The following is a 26,531-nucleotide window of genomic DNA, read 5'->3' as shown; positions in this document are numbered from 1 at the left end:
AGTACTCCTTTTCTTTTTGCGAATACAGACTAACACGGCTGTTCCTCTGAAACCTACCAGCAGGAGAGTGAGTTTGGGGTGGGTGGGTGAGAAAACCTGGATTTGTGCTGGAAATGGCCCACCTTGATTATCATGCACATTGTAGGGAGAGTGGTCACTTTGGATGAACTATTACCAGCAGGAGAGTGTGTTTGTGTGTGTATGGGGGAGGGGGGTGAGAAAACCTGGATTTGTGCTGGAAATGGCCCACCTTGATTTTCATACACATTGTAAGGAGAGTGGTCACTTTGGATAAGTTATTACCAGCAGGAGAGTGAGTTTGTGTGTGTGGTTTTTGGAAAAAAGGGGGGGAGGTGAGAAAACCTGGATTTGTGCTGGAAATGGCCCACCTTGATTATCATACACATTGTAAAGAGAGTGGTCACTTTGGATGGGATATTACCAGCAGGAGAGTGAGTTTGTGGGGGGGAGGGGGGGCGGAGGGTGAGAAAACCTGGATTTGTGCTGGAAATGGCCCAACTTGATTATCATACACATTGTAAGGAGAGTGATCACTTTAGATAAGCTATTACCAGCAAGAGAGTGGGGTGGGAGGAGGTATTGTTTCATGGTCTCTGTGTATATAATGTTTTCTGCAGTTTCCACAGTATGCATCCGATGAAGTGAGCTGTAGCTCACGAAAGCTTATGCTCAAATAAATTGGTTAGTCTCTAAGGTGCCACAAGTACTCCTTTTCTTTTTTCTCGGAGATAGCAAACAAGTTGTCACTGTGGTCATTTAAGTAGCTTCCTGCTCTCTAATTAGTTAATGATTTCTCTGCTTAGCATTTCTCTAACTCACTTTTTCCTGCAGGAGTCTGGCAGGACAACTGTCCTCTTTATAGTTCTGGTTTCTGCTGCTTACAAATTGCTAAAAAAACAAACAAAAAAAGCTTCAAATATATTTGTTTCTTTAGGAACATCAGAATCAACATGTGGTCCCTCACTGCTTGGGTGATAACCCTGACTAATGACCACCAATCTTGATGCAGTGTCCTTGTTGGTGGTTCTCTCTGTGTTATGTGGGGCCGCATCCACACAATATATATACTACTGGTATGGCCCTGAGGATGTCACATGAACTGCAGCTGGGTGCTGATTGGACTGCAAGCGGCCCATGGGCCACGGGTTGAGAACTACTGGTCTTCGTGGATATGACTACTTGATACCCTCACATTGGATATTCTTCTCCCTTGTTTTTAATAGGGGTGGGTGTATAATGGGGTACACTCACCCTTGGGGGACCTCTTTCTGGCTGAGTCTGGGGATTAGTTCTCACCTTATCAGGTGCCCCTTTCCACCGGTTGCTCATACTGTGGCCTCTCTCTCTCTCTCTCTCTCTCTGTGGGACTTTGGGTGCTCTCTCTACATGACTCAGCTGTCTGGCCAGGTCACTAGTTTGTCCTCCCATTCGGGGGTGTCAAAGTCCCACTGGACAAGCTGTCTGCATGCCGTGTCAGGCAGTCTTCCGGGCCAAGTCCAGGTCCAGTGCTTTCACAGTGGCTGGCAGGGAAACATGGGCCTGCCCACTACTCTAATTTTCAGCCCAGGGACTGTATGCCCAGCAACTCTGGTCTGCTTAATCTCAGATCCTCTTGCTGTTTTTCCTGGTCTCCTTCCTACCTCACTTCTCTAGTTCCTGGCCCACGTCTGGGTTTACCAGGCCAAGCTTGTTCCACTCCGAGTGGCAACTCCTTCCACTTGGCGTCTTGCCAGACTCTGTTGTCCAGAGCAGGATCCCAGGGTTTACTCTGCCCCTAGAACTGCTCCTGTCCCCAGCCATCTCCCAATCTGTCCAGACAGTGACCTCCTTCCTGCAACCCTCTTTGTCTTTGTTTTTTTTGGTGCAGCAGTCTAATCATATGAGACTATGACTGCCAGTTTCTTCATTCATTTTTAGCATATCCTTTCACTCAGTTGAATATCCTTAAGAAAACAAGACCTTTTCTTGCATTATTCCATTTTTCTGGCATTCTCACTAGTCCTCTTAGGGAAAGAAACTTTGATTCCAAGCTCTCTCCGTTTTTCATAAAGAAACTTTTCCCCCACAGGTTTCAGAGTAGCAGCCGTGTTCGTCTGTATTCGCAAAAAGAAAAGGAGGACTTGTGGCACCTTAGAGACTAACCAATTTATTAGAGCATAAGCTTTCGTGAGCTACAGCTGCATCCGATGAAGTGAGCTGTAGCTCACGAAAGCTCATGCTCAAATAAATTGGTCAGTCTCTAAGGTGCCACATGTACTCCTTTTCTTTTTTCCCCACAGAAAATTACCCACAATGTCATAAAACTTGATCACAGTTTTTGTTTTGTTTTGTTTTGCACACATTACACAGTCCATTTTTATGTCTTTTAAAGAGGTTTAGCTTATCATTTAAGGCACAATGACCTGCTAAGATGCTAAAAATGACTCGTTAACTTTGTCATGACTGCGGAATATGGTAGTATCTTCAATTTTTGAGCATACCCCATAATACGTCTGTCCTTTTGTTTCCTTAGTCCACAGTTTTTGCCATTCCTGGGCACACTCCTTTGTGACCACACTTTTAAATTCTTGTCAACATAAATGTATCTTAATATCCACCTCCTCATTTTTTTAAGAGCTTGTTTTGCTGCTTTGTTAGCCATTTCATTTCCAGATATTCCGATATGCACAGGAGTCCCAGAGCTTCGCGAACCAGCTGAGCGGCGGCGAACTAGCTGAGCAGCGGGGGACAGCAGAGCAGCTCACAGCAGGAGTTTGCCTGGGACTGGTAAGTATCCGAGTGTGTGTTTGTTTGCTTGCTGAGGAAGTATCCGAGCGTGTGTTTGCTGGGAGGGCAGTGTGAGAGCCTGAGTGAGTGTCTGATTGGCTGCTAGCCTGCAGGGGGCGGGCATTAGGGTGTCTGTTTGTTTGCGTCAGGGAAGCCTGGCTGTTTAAAAATAGCCAGAGCTTCGCGAACCAGCTGAGCAGCGGGGGACAGCAGAGCAGCTCACAGCAGGAGTTTGCCTGGGAGTTCGCCTGGAGTGAGCCCAGTGAGGCTTACGTCTTGCAAACTGCTCTGAGGAAGCTCATAGTAGGAAGGTGATATGGAAGGGGGGGGTTCAGCTGTTGTGACCTGCATTGGATGTGCCATGTTTGTCTTTCTTCCACAGGACAGAAGCGACTTTGTCTGTACAAAGTGCAAGCTGGTCTCCATATTGGAAGAGAAGATTGAAGGTCTGGAGCAACAGATAACGACCCTGCGTTGCATACGAGAAACTGAGGATTTTCTGGACAAAACTCAGGATAGGCTTCTAGGGGCACAAAGCTCTACAGATATAGAGCAGGTTGCACAGAGGAGCCAAGAGGCCAGTGAAGAAGCTTGGCAACATGTGACCTCCAGAAGAGGTAAGCGGAATGTCTGGGTTCCAGTAACACGGACACAGGTAACTAACCGCTTTCATGTTCTCTCCACAGGTACCGTTGCGGAGAGTGGACCAGATGATATGTCTGGGGCGAGAAAGCAGAAGGAGACTCCGCTGGTTGGAAGGCATGAGATGCGATGTCCTGAGGTTGGGGGTTCCACGACCACCACTCCCAAGAGGAGAAGGCGGGTGGTGGTGGTCGGGGACTCTCTCCTCCGGGGGACTGAGTCATCTATCTGCCGCCCTGACCAGGAAAACCGAGAAGTCTGCTGCTTGCCAGGGGCTAAGATTCGCGATGTGACGGAGAGACTGCCGAGACTCATCAAGCCCTCGGATCGCTACCCCTTCCTGCTTCTCCACGTGGGCACCAATGATACTGCCAAGAATGACCCTGAGTGGATCACTGCGGACTATGTGGCTCTGGGAAGAAGGACAAAGGAGTTTGAGGCGCAAGTGGTGTTCTCGTCCATCCTCCCCGTGGAAGGAAAAGGCCGGGGTAGGGACCGTCGAATCGTGGAAGTCAACGAATGGCTACGCAGGTGGTGTTGGAGAGAAGGCTTTGGATTCTTTGACCATGGGATGGTGTTCCATGAAGGAGGAGTGCTGGGCAGAGACGGGCTCCATCTTACGAAGAGAGGGAAGAGCATCTTTGCCAGCAGGCTGGCTAACCTAGTGAGGAGGGCTTTAAACTAGGTTCACCGGGGGAAGGAGACCAAAGCCCTGAGGTAAGTGGGAAAGCGGGATACCGGGAGGAAACACAGGCAGGAATGTCTGTGAGGGGAGGGCTCCTGCCTCATACTGGGAATGAGGGGCGATCAACAGGTTATCTCAAGTGCTTATATACAAATGCACAAAGCCTTGGAAACAAGCAGGGAGAACTGGAGGTCCTGGTGATGTCAAGGAACTATGACGTGATCGGAATAACAGAGACTTGGTGGGATAACTCGCATGACTGGAGTACTGTCATGGATGGTTATAAACTGTTCAGGAAGGACAGACAGGGCAGAAAAGGTGGGGGAGTAGCACTGTATGTAAGGGAGCAGTATGACTGCTCAGAGCTCCGGTACGAAACTGTAGAAAAACCTGAGTGTCTCTGGATTAAGTTTAGAAGTGTGTGCAACAAGAGTGATGTAGTGGTAGGAGTCTGCTATAGACCACCGGACCAGGGGGATGAGGTAGATGAGGCTTTCTTCCGGCAGCTCACGGAAGCTACTAGATCGCATGCCCTGATTCTCATGGGTGACTTTAATTTTCCTGATATCTGCTGGGAGAGCAATACAGCGGTGCATAGACAATCCAGGAAGTTTTTGGAAAGCGTAGGGGACAATTTACTGGCGCAAGTGCTAGAGGAGCCAACTAGGGGGGGCGCTTTTCTTGACCTGCTGCTCACAAACCGGGTAGAATTAGTGGGGGAAGCAAAAGTGGATGGGAATCTGGGAGGCAGTGACCATGAGTTGGTTGAGTTCAGGATCCTGACGCAGGGAAGAAAGGTAAGCAGCAGGATACGGACCCTGGACTTCAGGAAAGCAGACTTCGACTCCCTCAGGGAACGGATGGCCAGGATCCCCTGGGGGACTAACTTGAAGGGGAAAGGAGTCCAGGAGAGCTGGCTGTATTTCCAGGAATCCCTGTTGAGGTTACAGGGACAAACCATCCCAATGAGTCGAAAGAATAGTAAATATGGCAGGCGACCAGCTTAGCTTAATGGTGAAATCCTAGCGGATCTTAAACATAAAAAAGAAGCTTACAAGAAGTGGAAGGTTGGACATATGACCAGGGAAGAGTATAAAAATATTGCTCGGGCATGTAGGAATGATATCAGGAGGGCCAAATCGCACCTGGAGCTGCAGCTAGCCAGAGATGTCAAGAGTAACAAGAAGGGTTTCTTCAGGTATGTTGGCAACAAGAAGAAAGCCAAGGAAAGTGTGGGCCCCTTACTGAATGAGGGAGGCAACCTAGTGACAGAGGATGTGGAAAAAGCTAATGTACTCAATGCTTTTTTTGCCTCTGTTTTCACTAACAAGGTCAGCTCCCAGACTGCTGCGCTGGGCATCACAAAATGGGGAAGAGATGGCCAGCCCTCTGTGGAGATAGAGGTGGTTAGGGACTATTTAGAAAAGCTGGACGTGCACAAGTCCATGGGGCCGGACGAGTTGCATCTGAGAGTGCTGAAGGAATTGGCGGCTGTGATTGCAGAGCCATTGTCCATTATGTTTGAAAACTCGTGGCGAACCGGGGAAGTCCTGGATGACTGGAAAAAGGCTAATGTAGTGCCAATCTTTAAAAAAGGGAAGAAGGAGGATCCTGGGAACTACAGGCCAGTCAGCCTCACCTCAGTCCCTGGAAAAATCATGGAGCAGGTCCTCAAAGAATCAATCCTGAAGCACTTGCATGAGAGGAAAGTGATCAGGAACAGCCAGCATGGATTCACCAAGGGAAGGTCATGCCTGACTAATCTAATCGCCTTTTATGATGAGATTACTGGTTCTGTGGATGAAGGGAAAGCAGTGGATGTATTGTTTCTTGACTTTAGCAAAGCTTTTGACACGGTCTCCCACAGTATTCTTGTCAGCAAGTTAAGGAAGTATGGGCTGGATGAATGCACTATAAGGTGGGTAGAAAGCTGGCTAGATTGTCGGGCTCAACGGGTAGTGATCAATGGCTCCATGTCTAGTTGGCAGCCGGTATCAAGTGGAGTGCCCCAAGGGTCGGTCCTGGGGCCGGTTTTGTTCAATATCTTCATAAATGATCTGGAGGATGGTGTGGATTGCACTCTCAGCAAATTTGCGGATGATACTAAACTGGGAGGAGTGGTAGATACGCTGGAGGGGAGGGATAGGATACAGAAGGACCTAGACAAATTGGAGGATTGGGCCAAAAGAAATCTGATGAGGTTCAATAAGGATAAGTGCAGGGTCCTGCACTTAGGATGGAAGAATCCAATGCACCGCTATAGACTAGGGACCGAATGGCTAGGCAGCAGTTCTGTGGAAAAGGACCTAGGGGTGACAGTGGACGAGAAGCTGGATATGAGTCAGCAGTGTGCCCTTGTTGCCAAGAAGGCCAATGGCATTTTGGGATGTATAAGTAGGGGCATAGCGAGCAGATCGAGGGATGTGATCGTTCCCCTCTATTTGACATTGGTGAGGCCTCATCTGGAGTACTGTGTCCAGTTTTGGGCCCCACACTACAAGAAGGATGTTGATAAATTGGAGAGAGTCCAGCGAAGGGCAACAGAAATGATTAGGGGTCTAGAACACATGACTTATGAGGAGAGGCTGAGGGAGCTGGGATTGTTTAGCCTGCAGAAGAGAAGAATGAGGGGGGATTTGATAGCTGCTTTCAACTACCTGAAAGGGGGTTCCAAAGAGGATGGCTCTAGACTGTTCTCAATGGTAGCAGATGACAGAACGAGGAGTAATGGTCTCAAGTTGAAGTGGGGGAGGTTTAGATTGGATATTAGGAAAAACTTTTTCACTAAGAGGGTGGTGAAACACTGGAATGCGTTACCTAGGGAGGTGGTAGAATCTCCTTCCTTAGAGGTTTTTAAGGTCAGGCTTGACAAAGCCCTGGCTGGGATGATTTAACTGGGAATTGGTCCTGCTTCGAGCAGGGGGTTGGACTAGATGACCTTCTGGGGTCCCTTCCAACCCTGATATTCTATGATTCTATGATTCTATGAATCCATGATATTGTTACACAGATACATGCTTGCATTATTTCTCTAGCTAGGGACATTATTTTACTTATTATGTCATTTCTCTTTCCAAAGTCCCTGTCCTGCTTGTCATAATGCCTGACAAGGAAACAGATAAAATTATAGCTGTAGTCAGTTGCATGTCTCTTACTTAAGTTAGCGCCAAGATTATCCCCATTAGTTCAGCTGTCAGAATAGTCAAATAATTTGACAGCTTTTTAGATTTCTGGATCCCAAGACTAGAATGCAGAAGACTTTCCCACTCTATTCATGCTGTTGTCTTTTGATCCATGTGTATAGCCTCGGCAAAGCTGGCCTCATTGTTCATTCATACATTCAGAAATTTCACTGGTCACAATGTATAGTTTTTCTTCCCTTGTTTTTTTTTTTTTCATACAATTCCAGATCCACAAATGGAGGAATTCCTGTCCAGCTATAATTTCCTGTGACTAAAATTTTTTATTTCTCTCAATTTTTGTTTTTTCATATCTCCTTTACCCATATTTGGCCCTAATACTATGAGGAAGTCTGTGGCAATCCATATATTTTTGTCTACTAAGTTTCCAGCAAGCCTCATAAATCTGTTGTGTATGTCTGTTTTCATGATTCCCTTTTACCTTTTCCCAAAATGTTAGATCTAATAGTTTCATTGTTAGATTTATAGGTGCTTCTTCAGGGACTATTTGTAGCACACAGACTGTTATTGTAGGGGGAGGGATAGCTCAGTGGTTTGAGCATTGGCCTGCTAAACCCAGGGTTATGAGTTCAATCCTTGAGGGGGCCATTTAGAGATCTGGGGCAAAAATTGGGGATTGGTCCTGCTTTGAGCAGCGGGTTGGACTAGATGACCTCCTGAGGTCCCTTCCAACCCTGATATTCTATGATCCTGTTATCATAAGAACATAAGAACGGCCATACTGGGTCAGACCAATGGTCCATCTAGCCCAGTATCCTGTCTTCTAACAGTGGCCAATGCCAGGTGCCCCAGAGGGAATGAACAGAACCGGTAATTGTCAAGTGATCCATCCCCTGTTGCCTATTCCCAGCTTTTGGCAAACAGAGGCTACTATCTGCCCAACCTGGTTAATAGTCATTGATGGACCAATCCTCATTGTGCTACATTCCAATCACTGAGCCTGGGCCTGGAACAGTTCCAAATTTCTAAGAGCTGTTTTTGAGGCTGAACCAAAAGCTTGGCATCCATGGTCTAAAACTGGTCTTATCAATGCTCTGTCCATCTTCAATACAGTCTCATCTGTACCCCTTTTGTTTCCAGCTACTCTGTCATGTTCATCCTCTCTTTACACTTTTGTATGGTATTATCTATAGCAGTGATTGTCAAAGCCGGTCCGCTAGCGGGAAGCGGCGCAGGCCAAGGGACGTACTGGCCGCCCTTCCCGCAGCCCCCGTTGGCCTGGAACGGCAAACTGTGGCCAGTGGGAGCCGTGATTGGCCGAACCCGCGGATGCGGCAGGTAAACAAACCAGTCCGGCTCGCCAGGGGCTTTCCCTGAATAAGCAGCGGACCGGCTTTGAGAACCACTGATCTATAGGACCATCCCAAATTAATTTATTATCCAACACTACTCCTAGGAACATAAACTTTTGAACTATCTGATTTTTCCACCCTAACAAAATAAATCCCCTAATTTTCTTTCGCGTTAAAAGCATTCCCTGAGTTTTTGCAAGTCAGAATTTAAACCTCCAATAATTTGCCCACTTGGAAATTCTCTAGAGTGCCTCATTAGTCTTTTCCATGGCTACTTAAAGTCCTTTATGCTTGGTCCATATAGCAAAGTCGTTTAAAATAGGGAAATACTTATTCCTGTCTGCACATGTCCAGGGAATTTTTTTTTGCGAGACAAAAAAGGCATTATATGCATTTTAAACAAGCAATTTAATACAGCTATTAAACAGGCTGGCAGTCCCCCTATCAGCTCTCCTACACACACATACCCTCAGCGCCTCCTGCCCGCCGGCGAACCCTGCAGATCAACGCCTTCCCCCTGCTCCCCCTGCCTCCTGCCCACAGCAATCAGCTGTCTTGCGGCTTTCAGGAGGCAGGGGAGAGGAGCGAAGATGCAGCACCCAGCCTCCCCCCCTCCCTCCCCTGCCTCTGGCAATCAGCGGCCAGCCGTGGACAAAGCAGGTGGCCAAATGACGTTACAGGGGAACATTGCACAATTTTAAATGAGCATGTTCTGTCTTGGAGAAGGGACATAACATTGAAACAACATTAAGCGAGAGGACGTTAAGTGAGGAGTTACTGTACTTTTTCCATGTCCAGAAAGACTTATCATGACGTTCTTAGTTTTTATGCTTTTCTGTACCTCTGTTTCTAGTCTCATTATATGGTCAACTGTGCATCTTCCTTTTCTGAAACCACTTTGTACCTCAGTTTGAATATCATTTTTCTCCCAGTATTCTACCTGTCTGACATTTATCATTTATTTCGTGATTTTCCCCACACACGATAGGAGGGCAATAGACCTATTAGCATCAGGTCTTGTATGTAGCTTGCCTGGTTTCCTAAATAGTAACACCAGTGCTTGTTTCCATTTTACTGGCAGCAGTCCTCTCCCCCCTTCCCTCCCCCCGCCCCGCACCTCCCGACCATCTATTATTATATAACCAAATAGAACCTTTAAACGCTCTTCTGATTAATGTTGGGGCATTTCGTTACTTATGTCATCTCTACCTGGAGCTGTATTTTTACTTTTTCTAGCGGCTGCAATTAGCTCTTGCCTACTAAATTTTTTTAACACATCATGTGTATATTCTCTCCTGCCACTTAATAGTTCACAGTTTTCCTCAATTACTCCCCTTTTTCATGAAACTCATTGCTTTGATTCCTATGACTGCTGACTTTTTGGAACTCTTTTCCTAAAATGTCTGCCATTCCTAAGTTGGAGCCCTCAATGTCATTGTTTACAGTAAGACCAGTGTGACGGGGCAAGGCCAGATGGCTATAGAAAAGTAGTGGGAGATAGATATATTAGCTATATATATATATATATTAGATATAAACAAATCCCTGGTACCAGGTTAAGTGAAATGGAAGCTGCTCCAGGTCAATTAAGATACCTGGGGCCAATTAAGAACTTTCTAGAAGGCAGGGAGAATGCTAGGTGGATTGGGACACCTGAAGCCAATCAGGGGCTGGCTGAAACGAATTAAAAGCCTCCCAGTTAGTCAGGCGGGGGTGCATGTCAGGAGCTGTGGGAGGAAGTTGTGCTGTTGGAGAGGCTGAGTAGTACACACCATATCAGGCACAAGGAAGGAGGCCCTGAGGTAAGGGTGAAGTGGAGCTTGAGGAAGTGAGAGCTGCTGTGGGGGAAGTAGCCCAGGGAATTGTACATGTCATGTTTCTAAAAGGTCAGCTACCATAGCTGATACTATTAGGGTCCCTGGGCTGGAGACCGGAGTAGAGGGTGGGCCTGGGCTCCCCCCCGACCTTTGCCTCCTGATTAATCACTGAGACTGGGAGACAACAGAGTCTGTGCAAGGAAGGATAAGTTCTCCTCACCTCCTTTGCTGGCTTATGATGAAAATGGCTCAGTAGACTGTGACCCTTGTCTCTAGAGAAAGAAGGGTTACGTAGAGGGTCACAATGAGCCTCTGAAGCTAGCGAAATCTGCCAGGAAATGCAGGACCCACAGAGGCAAGGACAGAGCCTTGTCACACCAGGTACACATTTACTTTTACTTATCCTTATATATTTCTGAAAGCTTTCAGTCAGTTCAATTTCCCACAGAAATTCCTCCAACTTTCTTTGTCCTTTTGATAATCCTTTGTGATACCACCTTACATCTTTTATAATTCATTAAAAATTTACTATTTATTGTGTGCTTCTGCTTACTTGCATGCTCTATTTCTTTCCTTGAGTGCTATCCTCATTCCACCAAGGAACCAGATTTCTCGGTTGGGAGCAATTTGATGTTTTGTAGACGGCCAGATCAGCTGTTGCTATAATTCCTTTTATTACATTGTTATAGAATTCTTCTTGGTTGTCACTTGTACAGTTACTGCATCAATATTCACCACATTTAGTCTTGAAAAGGCCCCAGTCAGCTTTTCAAAAATTCCAGCTAGGAACTCTGTTTTGTGTTTTTGACATTTCCTCAGCCTTGGTACGCAATAACCATAGGCAGGGCCGGCTCTAGGCACCAGCAAACCAAACACATGCTTGTGGGCGGCACTTTTCAATGGGGGCGACACTCCGCTCCCCCCCCCCTTTTTTCTTTTTTTTGCTTCCACGGCTCTTTCTTCTTTTTTTTTTTTTTGCTTGGGGTGGCAAAAAACCTAGAGCTGGCCCTGACCATAGGGAAGCGATCACTTCTCATTCTGCCTTCTTTATGACTTTCCCAGCTGCGTTTACTAGTGATATTATTTGTTGCAGTTACCAAATCTGAAACAGAAAAGGATCCATCTACTGAATTAAATTTAGTAAGTGCTTATGCATTCAGTATTACCAGGTTATGCATATCAATAAATTGTTCTAAGTGTTTACCCTGTAGGTCTCTTTTCTTACTTCCTGATAGCTCATTATGACTATGAAATTCCTCACAAATTATGAATGGGTTTGACATTAACTAGTTTTTTTTCTAATTCTAAAATAATTAATTTGTACCTGCGTTATAAAGATTATAAATCCATATGTAAGTGGTGTTGTTCTACATGGGAATCTCAATAGCATAATATTCAAAACTTAGTTTCTGCCCCTACATTTCAACGTAACTAAGCCCCTCTTTTATAACTATAGACGACTCCCCCTCTGCTAGCCCTTCAATCCATCGTGAGTATATCATATCCCGGTACATTGAACACAAGTTTTACTTATTAGCCATGTTTCTTGCAAACATATTACATCAGACTTTTTTCCCATTTCAAAGATGGCTTTCTTAAATTCCTGTCTATCCATTATTAAGCGATCTGCATTCCAGCTAAGGATCATTAAGACCATGTTATTTAAGCTATATTATTCCCTTCATTTAAAATTGTGTGATTCTGGTCTACTAAGAGATAGTTTATCTTTAGATTTTTTTTCTGCTGCTTTTGCTATGGTTTTAATCTTTTCATTTTTTCTCCTGTCGGCAAATGACACTTAACTTCTATAATGAACACTATAAACTTCTCCATACCTACAAGCAATATATCATCTCTCATTCCTTTCATATTCTCCTCCGTGACCAGAGATGTGTTCTGCTACCCGTGTATATCTTTTCTCTGACTGGAGTATTTGTTTTTCTATTTTTTGCAGCTGGTACTTTTTGGTAGCCTCCGCATAAAATCCTTTTAGAATTATTTTAATTTTTGTATTTCACTAGCTCATTCTGCTGCTGCATTTATATGCTGCATTTAGGTTCTGTTCCTTCTACATAGATCTCATCTGAGTGATTTCCTCCACATTCACTGCACCTCCTTACAAATGGCTGCTGCATGTCCAAACCTTTGACAATTATAGCTTCTCAAAGAGAGGGAATATATGGTTTAAGCCTGAAAGCTTGATACCCTATTTGAAGCCTATCTGGTAATGTCCCACTTTTAAGGTGTTATAGATAGCTGGATTTTCCCCTCTCTCCTACTAAGTAGCCGTTTAACAAAAAATACTTTATCTTCACCTATCCTCTTTTTGAGATGACCCTCAGACAATCCTAGCAGCACCCGATACCGAATCCCTCTTACTTCTGGGGTGTTCAGTTATAACTGTTTGCATGTAAGGACGTGGGGCCTAGAACCAAGGTCTGCAACAGCTGATATGCCCAGACCCACTGGCAGTCCCTCTTGCTTCTGTCAGGCATTTAGGCAGTGGACAAGTAACTTTCATTTTCCCTATGGCTACAGTTTTAAGAAGATTTTCAGCTCGCTCCTTATGTGTACATGCTCTCAGTAGTTCTCCCCCTGGATTGTTTTACTTCTTTGTATGTCACCAGTTCAGGGGGTTAACATCTCCTAGTTTTACCTCTTCTGTCACTGATTGGACAATTATGAAATGTTGAATTTACCCTGGTTTTGTTTTTAATTTTTCCTTCCGCAAACCCTGATACAGATAGTCTGTTCTTTACTTTTTCCTGAAGTGAGACCATTGGTCATCTCCTGGTGCTTCTCCTTCATAGCCCAAGGCAACTTTCTCTTTTCATCTGTCTCTGCCTCCATTGCCAGTTTCAATGTTTAGCCTCCTTTCAGCTGGGTGCCGGGGCTTGTCGCAGCCCAGTCCCACCCTCTTCAGCCAGATACCAGTACTCAGCCGGACTCAAACCTCAGCCCGACTCAAACCTCAGCTAAGCCTCAGCTCGTCCCCCTCTTGCACTCAACTTCTTGGCTTTATATAAGCCCAGACTGTCCTGCCCAGCTGGGCTTCATCTTCACTTAGGCTTGATCCATCCCTGGCTGTCTTCCAGGTATAGCCTGTAAGGTTAATTGGCCCTTTTTATCTCCTCAGGCCTTGTGTGATGTTGACACCGCATCATCGGCTGGTTCTAAGGAAATCTGCATTTGAGCTCTAATCAGAGAACATAAGCAAACACTACCCTCTGCATGGCAGGGACGGGGTCCCTGAATAGGGAGCTGATCAGCAGCCCATAGAGATATTTGTGTTCCACCGTAATGAGATGTATTTCATCTTGTCCTAACACAATGTGCCTGTACCATATCAGAGTGTATGAAAAATAATAGAGAGAAATAATACAAAGGGACAGAGAGAGGTTAAAAATGTGGGCCAAAATTCAACTTGGAGAAAATGGTCACAGTTCATTGTGCAAAACGCAGATATTCAATGGGAAGGAGAAACCTCGATATTGAAGTAATCGATGGATATGTGCTAGAATTATGTTCTTAAAATGGGTTTGGGAAGCAATGCATAAGCGCAGTCTGCCCTAGGCAAAGCAATGGGTATATTTGCATGTCTGACCAGCCTGGTTGTCAGGCAAAGACAATGAAAGTCCATTTACATAAAAGGTAAACCAAGCCATCAAGCTAACAAGGGGAAGAGGTAACAATTAATCTATCACCACTGCAGGAGGAACCAGCATGAAGACTTCACCAGACCGCATGGCGTCTCTTCCCAGCAGGAGAAAAATAACTTTATCTACAAATACTTTTCAAGGGTTTACTGGTTTATAAAGACAGGGGGCCTGAACCCCAAAGAATAAGCAATTCAATCAACTGATTTATTATACAGTAATACTGTATGCAAAACGTATTGAGTAATGTCTTGTATGAAAGCCTGTGACACACTGGTGATTAATATAGTTGTGAAATGTATGTATTAACGCTATATGAGAAATTATTGATACCTATTGATATTATGCTTCAAAGTCTCTGACCAAACAAAGGGAGAAACAGGTTTTCTCCCAGATAGGAAGGAAGGTAGCACCGAGAATCAAAACAATGGCAGACCCATTTATATATGGATCAACAGGGAGACGGGAAGTCCACGGGAAGGGAGGGACAGTGTGGGGTCATCTTGTCTCTTGAACTGGGTGGCTGAACTCTCAGAAATATAAGTGGTGGGGAGTCATTTAGCATCTTTCACCTAGGAAGACAAGCAAACCAGCACTCTGTACTTCTGTGGAAGGTCCTGACAGAGAGAAAGTCATCCATGGCTGGAGAAAAGAATGATTGGAAAGAAACCTACCTTGGACAAAGACTGTATCTGTTAAATTCAATCTTAGCCATTAGAGAGCATATTTTTACTTTTATTTTCTTGTAACCATTTTTGTCTTTATACTTTGTAACAGAACACACTTAAAATCTCTCTCCTTTTGATGAGATACACTTGTCTTACTTTTAATCGAAACCAACCCAGTGCTGTGTTTGAACTGAAGTGATTGTTAGCTCCAGATCCAGTAATAAGCTGTAATAGGTTTTTGTCTCTTTAAAGGAGCAATGAACCTTATTACTTCTCTGAGTGTTCCAGCAGCAGGCTGGACAATTTAGGGCAGATGGATTGGGGAAAATTCGAGACTGGGGCTGTGTTGGAGTCACCCTGCAAGTAGTAAGCAAGGCTTCTGGAGACCAGGATGGGGCTATTGTGTTGTAAGCAGACTGCTGGGGTGAGAGTGCCGGCTGCACAGCACACAAATATTCAGGGAATGGCATGCTGGTCTGTTGGCTGTTGGTTTTTGGGCCGTGAGCTACCCAGGGTTATGGGACAGGTGATGACACAACCCATCACTGGTCTGTGTTGCACCACAAAACATTATCATAACATAATAAATGTTTTCCTCCTCTAGATTGTAAAATGCTTGATGAACACAAATTTGCCAGCATTTGAGTTCGGAGAGGTGCAGACACCATCACGGGTGCTTTCGGTGACCTGGGATGAGAGCTCTGTGCCAATAGCCGATAAAAATTGGGAAAAAATAGTTTCTGGTCGACGCAAAACAAAAAATTTCAGTGAAATAAATTGGAAAAAAATTGATTTGGGTCAAACAAAACATTGAGCGCAACCAGAAACAAAATGTTTCCTTTCATTTTTTAGGGACATTTTTACTTAAAAAAACACCCAACGACAAATTTAAGAAAAATTCAAAAAGAAAAGTCACTTGAATTGAAAAAAAATCAAAACATTTGGGGAATGGTTTTGGGTTTTTTTTTGTTTTTTTGGGGGGGAAGGGGGTTGGTTGAGACTATTTGGTGAATTTGACATGAATTTGCAAAACGGTTTGGTTGACCTAAAAATGTTTAGTTTGCAAAAAGGTCACCTAACTCTAGTTGGGAAAACTCATGAATTGCTTCCCACAACTTCCAGTATCTTCATGTCCTGTAATTCCCATTGACTGGCAGAGAAAGAGCAGAAAGGGGAACCCAACCTGTGGGGTCTCTGCATATAGAAAGGTTTATTGCATGTGTCTGAAAGATAGACAGCAATGAAGACTTTCGTTCTCCATTCCTTTGTCTATAGTAAGAAGAAGCAGGAGCCAAATGCAATGTGTTTTATTTCTGTTCCATTTTGTGCAAACATGAAAATAAGAATGTAAGTAAACTGCATCAGGGAGTCCTTTCTCTCATTTTATTAAGACTCCTGCAAACTGATATTTTATATCACCCTACCAGGGAGTTGGATTTGGAGAAAAGAAGGGAAAAGATAAGATGTGCCAGGCCTGTGGAATCAGATACCCATAACGGAACAGAGGAGGAATATTTCAAAAATCAAAAGAGGAAGCAAATGAAGAGAAACATGAAAAAGTCAATCTCAAGAGAACGAAACAAGTCAGCAGTATTATCATTGTATTTACATTTTCATCTGTACCATCGCCATTATCTGTGTGATTTAAGAAGGATGAAGGTTTGGTTGCTATCTTTAGTGAAGAAAGATGGTCTTGTGATCTTTAATAGCAATGAGTGCTCAGAGTTTCAGTTTCAATTGTGCTGAAAAATGGAATGAGTGGAACATAAAAGATTAAACTGGAAAAACAACAACATTAATTACAGACTCACAAAATTAATTGCTTCACAGCATGAAAACAGTAGACTACAAAATCCAATAGGTAGATTGGAGAGGTACCAAATTTGTGAGCACACTTACTTTGGGAAGAAAATGTCAAAGCCCATTGTGCTAAAATAAAAACAATTAATTGGATATGTAAAATAATAACAGGGGAATCAGAAACATTCACTCCATTGTCCTGCTGTATAAATCAGAACATTCATTACAGCATCCTACTGTATAATCAGTGCTTTTATTTACACAGCTCATATACGGCAGGATGTGAAGTTTTGCCAAAATATAAAGCACTTCAGGCTTGAATGATCAAAGCTGGCTATAAATTCTTTGTCAAGGAACTAAAAAGAGATGCTTTGAAAGCCTGAAATAGCAGTTTGCTCACCAGAAATAGCTTCTAGGGAATCATGGAAAATGTACAGGGCTTTGCATTACACAGAAGACGTCACATGCTGAACAGCTGTTCCGTGAATGGCCATGTTTTCTGTGGAAGATCACATGATAATAGGCATTGGGCAAAATCCTGGAGTCCTTTCTTACTTCCCAGGCAAAACTTATGGTGGTCACTTTGCCTGAGCAACGGTGTTTGGACCTATTCAGAAGGAATTCTCTTGCAGAACCATTTATCTCTGGGCATTGTTTCATCATGTAAATGACATTATTATTATTTTGTATTACATTAGTGCCTGAAGATCTCAACTGAGGTCACGGCTCCATTGTGCTAGGTGCTGTACAAACACATAGTGAGAGACAGACACTGCACCAAACAGTTTATAATCTATATAGATAAAGCAAGCAATGGATGGGAGATGAAAAAGAGATAAAGTGACTTGCCCACAGCCACATAGAAAGTCAGTAGCAGAGTTGCGGATAGAACTCTTGATACCCAGTGGTCTAAACCAGACTGCCTCTGGTTGACCATCTTACTTTCCACTGAACATGTAGTTTGTTTGATATTCATGTCACTTCTTATATGGTGTAATATATTGTGTTGAAAGTGGCTTTTCCTGGGATATATCTCCTGAAGTAACTATCTGTTTTGTCATTTGTCTCTGTCTGCGGGTATTGGCTGGTGTGGCTAATAATTCACGCATCAACATGCAGATTCCCTTTGCACTTTTTGCCCTTTTATGGATTTTGTGGTAAGAACTTGAGATTCAGGGCAACTTGATGAAAAGCAAAGAAAAGGTGATCATGTGTGCATTTATTTCATTTCTTGAATCTGTGAATGGAACATGGGTAGGAAGTATTAATACACTTTTGATTTGTTATCAGTTTATCTGACAGAGTATCATTCATCAATTCCACAAAAAAAATGAATATGACTGTCTGCCACTTTATTTATTTTAAGAAGAATGTTAATTAAAAATATAGGTGACCACTGTGGGAAGATGCCACAAAATTGTGTTTTCTAGTGCTTAAAGGGGAAGAATGGGAGCCAGGATACCTACATTCTCATCCCAGCTGGTACTGAAGTGGGCAAGCCACTCAGAATTCTTGCTCCATAACTCCATTTTCTTAATGCTGAGAGGGGGTAGTTATACTATCCTACTGCATGGGGGTGATGATGATGTTAGATTGAAAGGTGCTACAGAAATTCAAAGCATTATGACAAGGTCCCCAGGTCCTGTGCCAGCTGAAGAGATCATCTAAAAACCTTCTACTTCTCTGTATGGTATATAGTGAGTAACTGAGCAAGAGAATCTTCAAAAAGGAGGAGTTAGCAGATGCAGGAGCTATACAATGTCCTTGCAGACAGCATGGAAAAGGGGTCCTAACTGACAGTCACTCTAACCTCTTCAGAGTAGGGTGTGGGGATGGAAATCATCTCAGGTACAACTAGGAAAGAGTGGGCTTCCATTCTGCTTGGCTAGCACAGTGTTAGAAGTGTTGAAGAATATAGCATTTAAAGGTTAAACCAGAGGCTTGGAAGGACCACAGTGAAATTAATCTGGGTCCCATACTGGGAAGGATCAAGTCTTCTTTAATGTGGCTGTGGCCTTTGGTCCAGTTGACTTGCTGGTATCAAAGGGTTAGCAAAGGGTCTGAGAAAGGTGGGAGGTGACTCTGGTGGCTTGGTTTGTAAGTGGCAGGCCCATTTTGTGTAATCCTGTGAGTTCTGGAACTCACTTCTTCCCTGTCAAACCGGTGAAGCAGAAGGCAAAAGAAAAAGAGATACGAGAAGAAGGGAAATGAGTTAACGAAGAGGCCAAGGACTGAAAATCCTCAGATCCTTCCCGATATTCCCCCACTCAAATATGTACCACCAGCCTTAATACAGTCCCCCAGTATTACATCTTATGTACTTTCAGTTGTGGACCATTTCCCAAATGCAGCATGTTACAGATATCCATCACCCACCTCCTGAGATGATGCAGAGCTCTGTGTATAAATGGGATGTATTCATCCCCTCCTCCCTCTTGAGATGATGTGTTGTCTCCAACGCAGAAAATTACTCCCTCTCCAACCTATGAGATGTCCCATTTTTACAACCCACCCCCCCTTCCCACTGAGGTGTTGCCCAGTGTCCCAAGGGAACTGGAAGGATCTCAAAGAAGATTACCCGGACTTTCTTCTTCTTCAGCTCTCTTCCAAGGTTCCTGAAGTCTCCAATAACTTGTGTAGTTTCATGTGATACCATATCATTGACTCCAACGTGTATCATAACCAGTGAAGGCTTCACAGTTCCATCCAGTCTTGCAGTTACATCTCATAGTGTCACTCCAGGTAGACAGCTGCTGTCCTTGGTAACTTGAAAGCAGGTAGCCCTTTAGCTCAAGTGGTTGCAGTCTGCCCTGTAGTACTTAAAGGTGGTAGGTTCAAACCTAGCTGCCAACTTGTATAGCAACTTTTTTTAGATGAGAGACACAGATGAGGTAAATTTTTGGGAGGGCAGTACATTAGAGAACCAGAGTAGGGAATTCCAGGCAAAGAGGCAGTATGAAAAACAGCTTGGAGATACTTCACTGTGCCTCAGCTTACTCTCCGAAAAATGTCTATAATAATACTCCTATAGAAGTTGGTCCCATGAGAGATATTACCTTGTCTCTATAATAATACTCAGGCTAATTCGGCAGTGTTTGCAAAGTGAATAGAACACATGGGAGGGAAGGTGCTGTAGACATCCAAAGTAACAGCTGAGTAAGAAGGTTTGAGAAACAAAGCTCTCCTCACCTGTCTTAATGGAAGAATTACATATCTATTCCATCCCTGATTCTCTACCCCATGGGTCTTTTTGTAGGTAGCTGGAGAATAAGTCATCTGTCTAAGCAAAATATTATGGAGACTCCATCAGAAGCTTGTCAACTCCCTGTCACCTCTCCACCCCACTGACTGGCCTATTTACATTCCCCTTCTACTTACGTCTTCTCATTATGCACGAGGAAATGATACCAAAGGTCAAAGTTCATCCTATTGTATTAACGTACTCTGCAAAGAATTCAAGTTTTACTATTGGGTGACAGGGACAAGGCCCTGCTTTAGCATATGCAGACACAGTGTTACTTTTCCCTGCTTCCCAAGCCCAAGGACTAGGAAAGAACAGGTATGACGAGGTAGGACCTCTGACCAACAACGCTGTCAGGAGCTAACAGCCAAAAGCAGGGATTGGCTTACTGGTACCCAGAGGGAGAAGAACCTTGGTTTGTGTGATGCTGTATAAAAGAAAGGTGACCATTCATATCACTAGTGTTAGCACTGTTGCAAAACTGCATTAAGTCTGATACAAAGTATGCCATAGAAGATATCAATAGAAAAATTATGGTTTGCTAAGTATGATAATCCTGTCTATATGCATGTATCGTCTTTGTATCTGAAGTAATGAATGTTGGCTATGTATTTGCATCTCAAACACGTGTTGTGTTTCTGGGTGACGCTCCCCAGACAGATTTACGTCAGGGCTAGCCAACTATGTATGGATGGCCCATTAAGGACACTCAACTCTCACAATGGCCATTGAAGAGACTAAACACACCCAATGAGCCTTTCTTGGAGACCTTTCAGAAAACACTGAGGCAATGGCCTCATGGTGTGTAAGGACATGTGACAAGGACATGTGACCTAACACTTCATCTTTTGCCAGTAACTTCCCATACACCTGGGCTGAAGGTATAAAAGGGAGACTGAGACATCATTTATTTCTCTTCATTTCTCTGGACTGGATGTCTAACAAGGAAGCTTTGAACAAAGGGACTGAATGACTCCCCATCAGTTTGGGAGCCCAGAGAGCAACTTTTCACAAGCTAGCTGATTTACATCACTGCTATGATCCTCACCTGCAATCTCTGAAAATCAATTGTACTGTATATGATTTTTTAATCATTTTATAACTCTCTTCTTTTCTTTATTTTTATATTAATAAACCTTTAGTTTTTAGTTACTAAAGTATTGGCTACCATAATGATTTTTTGAGTAAGATCTAAGTTATATATTGACCAGGTGAGGTGGCTGATCCCTTGGGATTGGAAGAACCTTATATCTGATGGATCAGGCTTTCAGTAACCTCTCATAATAAATTCCAGTTGTTTGGGTGATAAGCCAAGGGCTGGAATGCCTAACAGGATGGTGTTTTTAGCTTCTTGTTGACTAGTGTGGTGATATAGAAGCTCACCTTTGTTACTGGCTTGGTAAACTCTAATGATAAAATAGCCACCCGTTTGGGATGTGTCTGCCCTGTTTTATACAGGCTGTCCTGAATTTGGGATACATATCTGTGACCCACTTAGGCACAGTGAGGTGACAGTTTGCATCAGATAAGCAACCCAAGGAATGACAACTTTTTATAACGCACCACCTCTGGATGGGTTGTTGGCGGTGGGGAGTTGAATGCTGAACCACCGGATCTAAAAGCAAATCCCCTACTGAATGGGGTAGAAGAGCCAGATCTGTTAGTGGCAAGGCTGTAGCACACTTGTCAACATCAATGTGTGACCCAGCCACTAGAGGGGGCCCTAGTGTCCTGCTGTTCAAGTGTGGGTTACACCTTCAAACCAGAGTGACAAGACTGGCTGTTTAGAAACCCGATCCATAGCCCATCAAAGACAATGGAATACTTTGTATTGCCTGCAGGGGATTTTGGATCAGGTCTTTGTTGCAGCCTTGGATCTTTTTGTGTGAGTTGTACTTTTGTTTCAAATCTGATTTTTACCTTAAAGTATATTGGCAATAAAAGGCTGAATAATGAAGCTGTTCTTATACAGGATGTAGAGAGGCTCTGCTCAGGTTCTGATCCAGTCAGGTTAGGTCCAGAGATTCAAATCTAACACTGCCTTCCTTAAATGAGAAAAAAATTCAGATCTGACACCCCAGTTTTGAATCACTTCTTATTATTCTCTTATTATCTTGCATATATTATTGTCTTATTAACGTGCCTGGTGAGAAGGGTTTTTATATGCTCAGAAGAGGACATACAATGGCATCTCAGGCCTGGGATCTCATATTTGATCTCTGGTTTCTTTCTTCTCTTTTCCATTGTTGCAAGATTCTACTTTAATTACTTTACCAACTTTCATGCATTTTTTCCCTGGTGATAAAAATGTAACATTCTTTTACTGTACATCACTTGGCGGAACTATCTGAATTATGCTGGAACAGGGCCATCCTAGTGCCAAATCAGCTGCCAACACAAAAGAAACTTACATTTGTCAACCCACTGCAGGCAAAGCAGCTGGGTAATCCAATGAACCATCTCAGCGGGTGCCTTTCCCCCCTTGCCTCTACAACAAATAAGAGTCTCATAGACTGATAGATTTTAAGGTCAGAAGGGACCATTATGATCATCTAGTCTGACCTCGTGCACAACTCAGGCCACAGAATTTCACCCGCTCACTCCTGCAATAAATCTCTCACCTATGTTTGAGCTATTGAAGACTTCAAATCATGGTTTAAAGACTTCAAGGTGCAGAGAATCTTCCAGCAAGTGACCCGAGCCCCACGCTGCAGAGGAAGGCGAAAAACCCCCAGGGCCTCTTCCAATCTGCCCTGGACAAAAATTCCTTCCCGACTCCAAATATAGTGATCATGAGCATGTGGGCAAGACTCACCAGCCAGATACACAGGAAAGAATGCTCTGTAGTAACTCAGATCCCACCCCATATAACATCCCATCACAGGCCATTGGGCCTATTTACCACGAATAGTCAAAGATCAATTAATTGCCAAAATCATGTTATCTCATCATACCGTCTCCTCCATAAAGTTATTGAGCTTAATCTTGAAGCCAGATAGGTCTTTTGCCCCCACTGCCTCCCTTGGAAGGCTGTTCCAGAACTTCACTCCTCTGATGGTTAAAAACCTTCGTCGAATTTCAAGTCTAAACTTCCTGATGGCAAGTTTATATCCATTTGTTCTTGTGTCCATATTGGTACTGAGCTTAAATAATTCCTCTCCCTCCATGGTATTTATCCCTCTGATATATTTATGGAGAGCAACCATATCTCCCCTCAGCCTTCTTTTGGTTAGGCTAAACAAGCCAAGCTCCTTGAGTCTCCTTTCAGAAGACAGGTTTTCCATTCCTCGGATCATCCTAGTAGCCCTTCTCTGTACCTGTTCCAGGTTGAATGCATCCTTCTTAACCATGGGAGACCAGAACGGCGCACAGTATTCCAGGTGAGGTCTCACCAGTGCCTTGTATAATGGTACTAACACCTCCTTCGCATGATGCATTCCACATTAGCTTTTTCATGACCATATCACATTGGCGGCTCATAGTCATCCTGTGGTCAACCAATATTCCAAGGTCCTTCTCCTCCTTCGTTACTTCCAAATGATGTGTCCCCAGCTTATAACTAAAGTTCTTGTTACTAATCCCTAAATGCATGACCTTACACTTCTCACTATTAAATTTCATCCTATTACTATTACTCCAGTTTACAAGGTCATCCAGATCTTCCTGTATGATATCCCAGTCCTTCTCTGAATTGGCAATACTTCCCAGCTTTGTGTCATCTGCAAACTTTATGAGTACACTCCCACTTTTTGTGCCGAGGTCAGTAATAAAAAGATTAAACAAAGTTGGTCCCATAACTGATCCCTGAGGAACTCCACTGGTAACCTCCCTCCAGCCTGACAGTTCACCTTTCAGTAGGACCCGCTGTAGTCTCCCCTTTAACCAATTCCTTATCCACCTTTCAATTTTCATATTGATCCCCATCTTTTCCAATTTAACTAATAATTCCCCATGTGGCACCATATCAAACACCTTACTGAAATCTAGGTAAATTAGATCCACTGCATTTCCTTTGTCTAAAAAAATCTGTTACTTTCTCAAAGAAGGAGATCAGGTTAGTTTGGCACGATCTACCTTTTGTAAAACCACATTGTATTTTGTCCCATTTACCATTGACCTCAATGTCCTTAACTACTTTCTCCTTCTAGATTCCAAAACTCATCTTCCTCCTGCAAGCTGGCTTTATTAACAAAGAAATTAATTAAATTCAGTGCATGTCTTCTTACTCTGCTTAGCTAGTCCTAGGGTTCCTCCTTCAATGCTAGTCAGACCACAGTCTAGATCATCTCTAGATAACCACTCCCACCTCCTTTATCGTCAGGTGATGTAACAAACCACCTGCCTCCATGAATTAGCAGACCCCATTTAACCCTCTCCAAGCAGGATCAACACCTGTTACCAATGTGGAACCCGAGGGTAACATGCCTTTATGCAAATTGTTTCTTATATGCCTTTACATGCCTTTATAGAAATTTACATTCCTTTAGCCTCCTGATCATTCACTTATATAGACCTACAATCCTTTTGTCCTGTGGACTAACAGCAGTATTTCTGTGAGCTGAATTTCAGATAAGCTAAAACAATCCCATTAAATTTGAGAACTGGAGAGGCTTAAAACTATGCTGATAAAAAGGTCACCCCGGCAACAGATTGATCTGAGTGATAGATTCTGAGCACAGTTAGATCAGTCAATGTTACAGGCTGAAAGTGATGCAGCTAAACCACCGTTTTCATTTCATTTCTCACTGGTCAGCTTCAAGCTAGTTTATGAGAGGCAACATTTCACTACTCCCCGACACTGACTGAAATATGAGGCAGGATGCTCAGATCTGAGGCTGTTACGAGGACTGGAATTAGAGAGCTCAGCAAAAATCAGTGGTTTAGGGCAGGGGTGGCCAAACTCACTGACCCTCCGAGCCTCACACGACAATCTTCAGACGTTCGAGAGCCGGGGTGTGCCTGCCGGGGCTCAGGGTTTCAGCCCTGTGATGGGGTGGTGCGGTAGGGACTTCTGCTCTGTGTGACTAGAGGGGTCTCAGGGCTTCAGCCTAATGGGGCAAAACTACCGCGGCTCAGGGCTTCAGCCCCACTCCTGCTGAAGCCCCGAGCCCTAGCAGGTGCCTCCTGCAGGGCTGAAGCCCCAAGACCCCCCTCCCTGCTGGCATAGGTGGAGGAACTGAGGGTGCTGCCGCACCCCCTGGCTTGAAGTGGTTTCCATTATATACAGGGTTTACAGTTTGGTTCAATGGCTCTCAGCACCCCACTACAAAAACTGTTCCAATACCCCTGCCTTCTGGGCAGAAGCTCCTAGCCCCACACCCGCTGCAGGGCAGAAGCCACAAGCTCCCCCAGATAGTCTGGTAGGTGGAGAATGGGGGGAGGCATGGGGGGGCTCCAAGAGCCACACTTTAACTGTAAAAGAGCCACATGTGGCTTATGAGTCATGGTTTGGCCACCCCTGGTTTAGGGAAGTGAGACAGCTGTACACATGAATTTAATGTTTATAATGCCTATGCACTCTAGAGTGATTATTCCCATTATTTGTATTGCATCTGAAATTGTTCTTTTCATAGGGTGCAGTAACATGGTATATGATGGAATTACCACAAGAAATCTAGATCTGTTATTATTTCAATGATCCCAGCATACGAAGTGAAGTCTAGCTGTATGGTCATCGACTTTTGGTCAGAAGCATAATTTTACACAACTGTTTACTTTACTCAGGTTAGCCAATCAGAAAGGGAAACTCTGCATTTCCTTTTTCTTCCACTTTAGGAGAACTATAAGAAAACGCATATAGACTATTCTGCTACTATTGATGCTCTCCAGAAATGAAAGGCCCTCAAGGAAGCAGGTAAGTATCCTATAAAATATACCCGGGTATTCAAAAGTAATGGCCCATTCAGAAGCTGCAATGATTGCTAGGCTGACCAGACAGCAGGTGTGAAAAATTGGGATGGGGGCGGGGAGGAATAGGTGCCTCTATAAGAAAAAGCCCCAAATATCGGGACTGTCCCTATAAAATCAGGACGTCTGGTCACCCTAATGATCGACCCTCCTTTCTATATCTGCACCACTATCCTTCCTGTCTCCCAGGCTCATAATGATAGCCTGCTAGTGCGCGGGGTGTTTGCACGGGTACATCGAGAGGGCCCGTGAGGAATCTGTGGTGTGATAGGCTGGTTCATGTTTGCACAACACTGCCCTCTGCTGGGCTGAATGGGCTGCTGCTTTGCAGAGCCATTCCCTGAAATACTTCAACAAGCGGAGCTTCTCCTACCTCCAGCGGAAAGAAGGTAGCGCATGCAGAGTTGTGCATTCAGGTTCCAGAGTAACGTGACTAAAGCCGCAAGTTATTATATTGGGGAACCGGCATTAAAAAATGGTGCCATTTAAACTCCTAGCCAAAAGCCGAAGACCATTGTGATTTGTTTTCACTGCCTGTGCTGGGAGCACAGAAATAATACAGGACCTGGACTTCTTGTGGTATTTTCGTGATGTGTCAGGTTACTGTGTAACCCATGGGTGAGTGTGTGTTACAGGTCCATGACAGTGCCCAATCCACAGAGAATATGAATCTGGTACAGCCCCATCTACAGTGCTTTAGCAGCCCCTCCTTTTAGCTCTGGAGGTCCCTGGTTCAATGCCAGACGTATTGGACAAGATGGCGGCTGCAACAATTGCACCCCATGAAAGTCTCCTGTGCTATACGGCTAGGGTTGCCAACTTTCTGATTGCACAAA

This window comes from Lepidochelys kempii, chromosome 7, assembly GCF_965140285.1.
Source record: "Lepidochelys kempii isolate rLepKem1 chromosome 7, rLepKem1.hap1, whole genome shotgun sequence".
NCBI lineage: Eukaryota > Metazoa > Chordata > Testudines > Cheloniidae > Lepidochelys > Lepidochelys kempii.
This window is presented reverse-complemented; position numbering follows the sequence as displayed.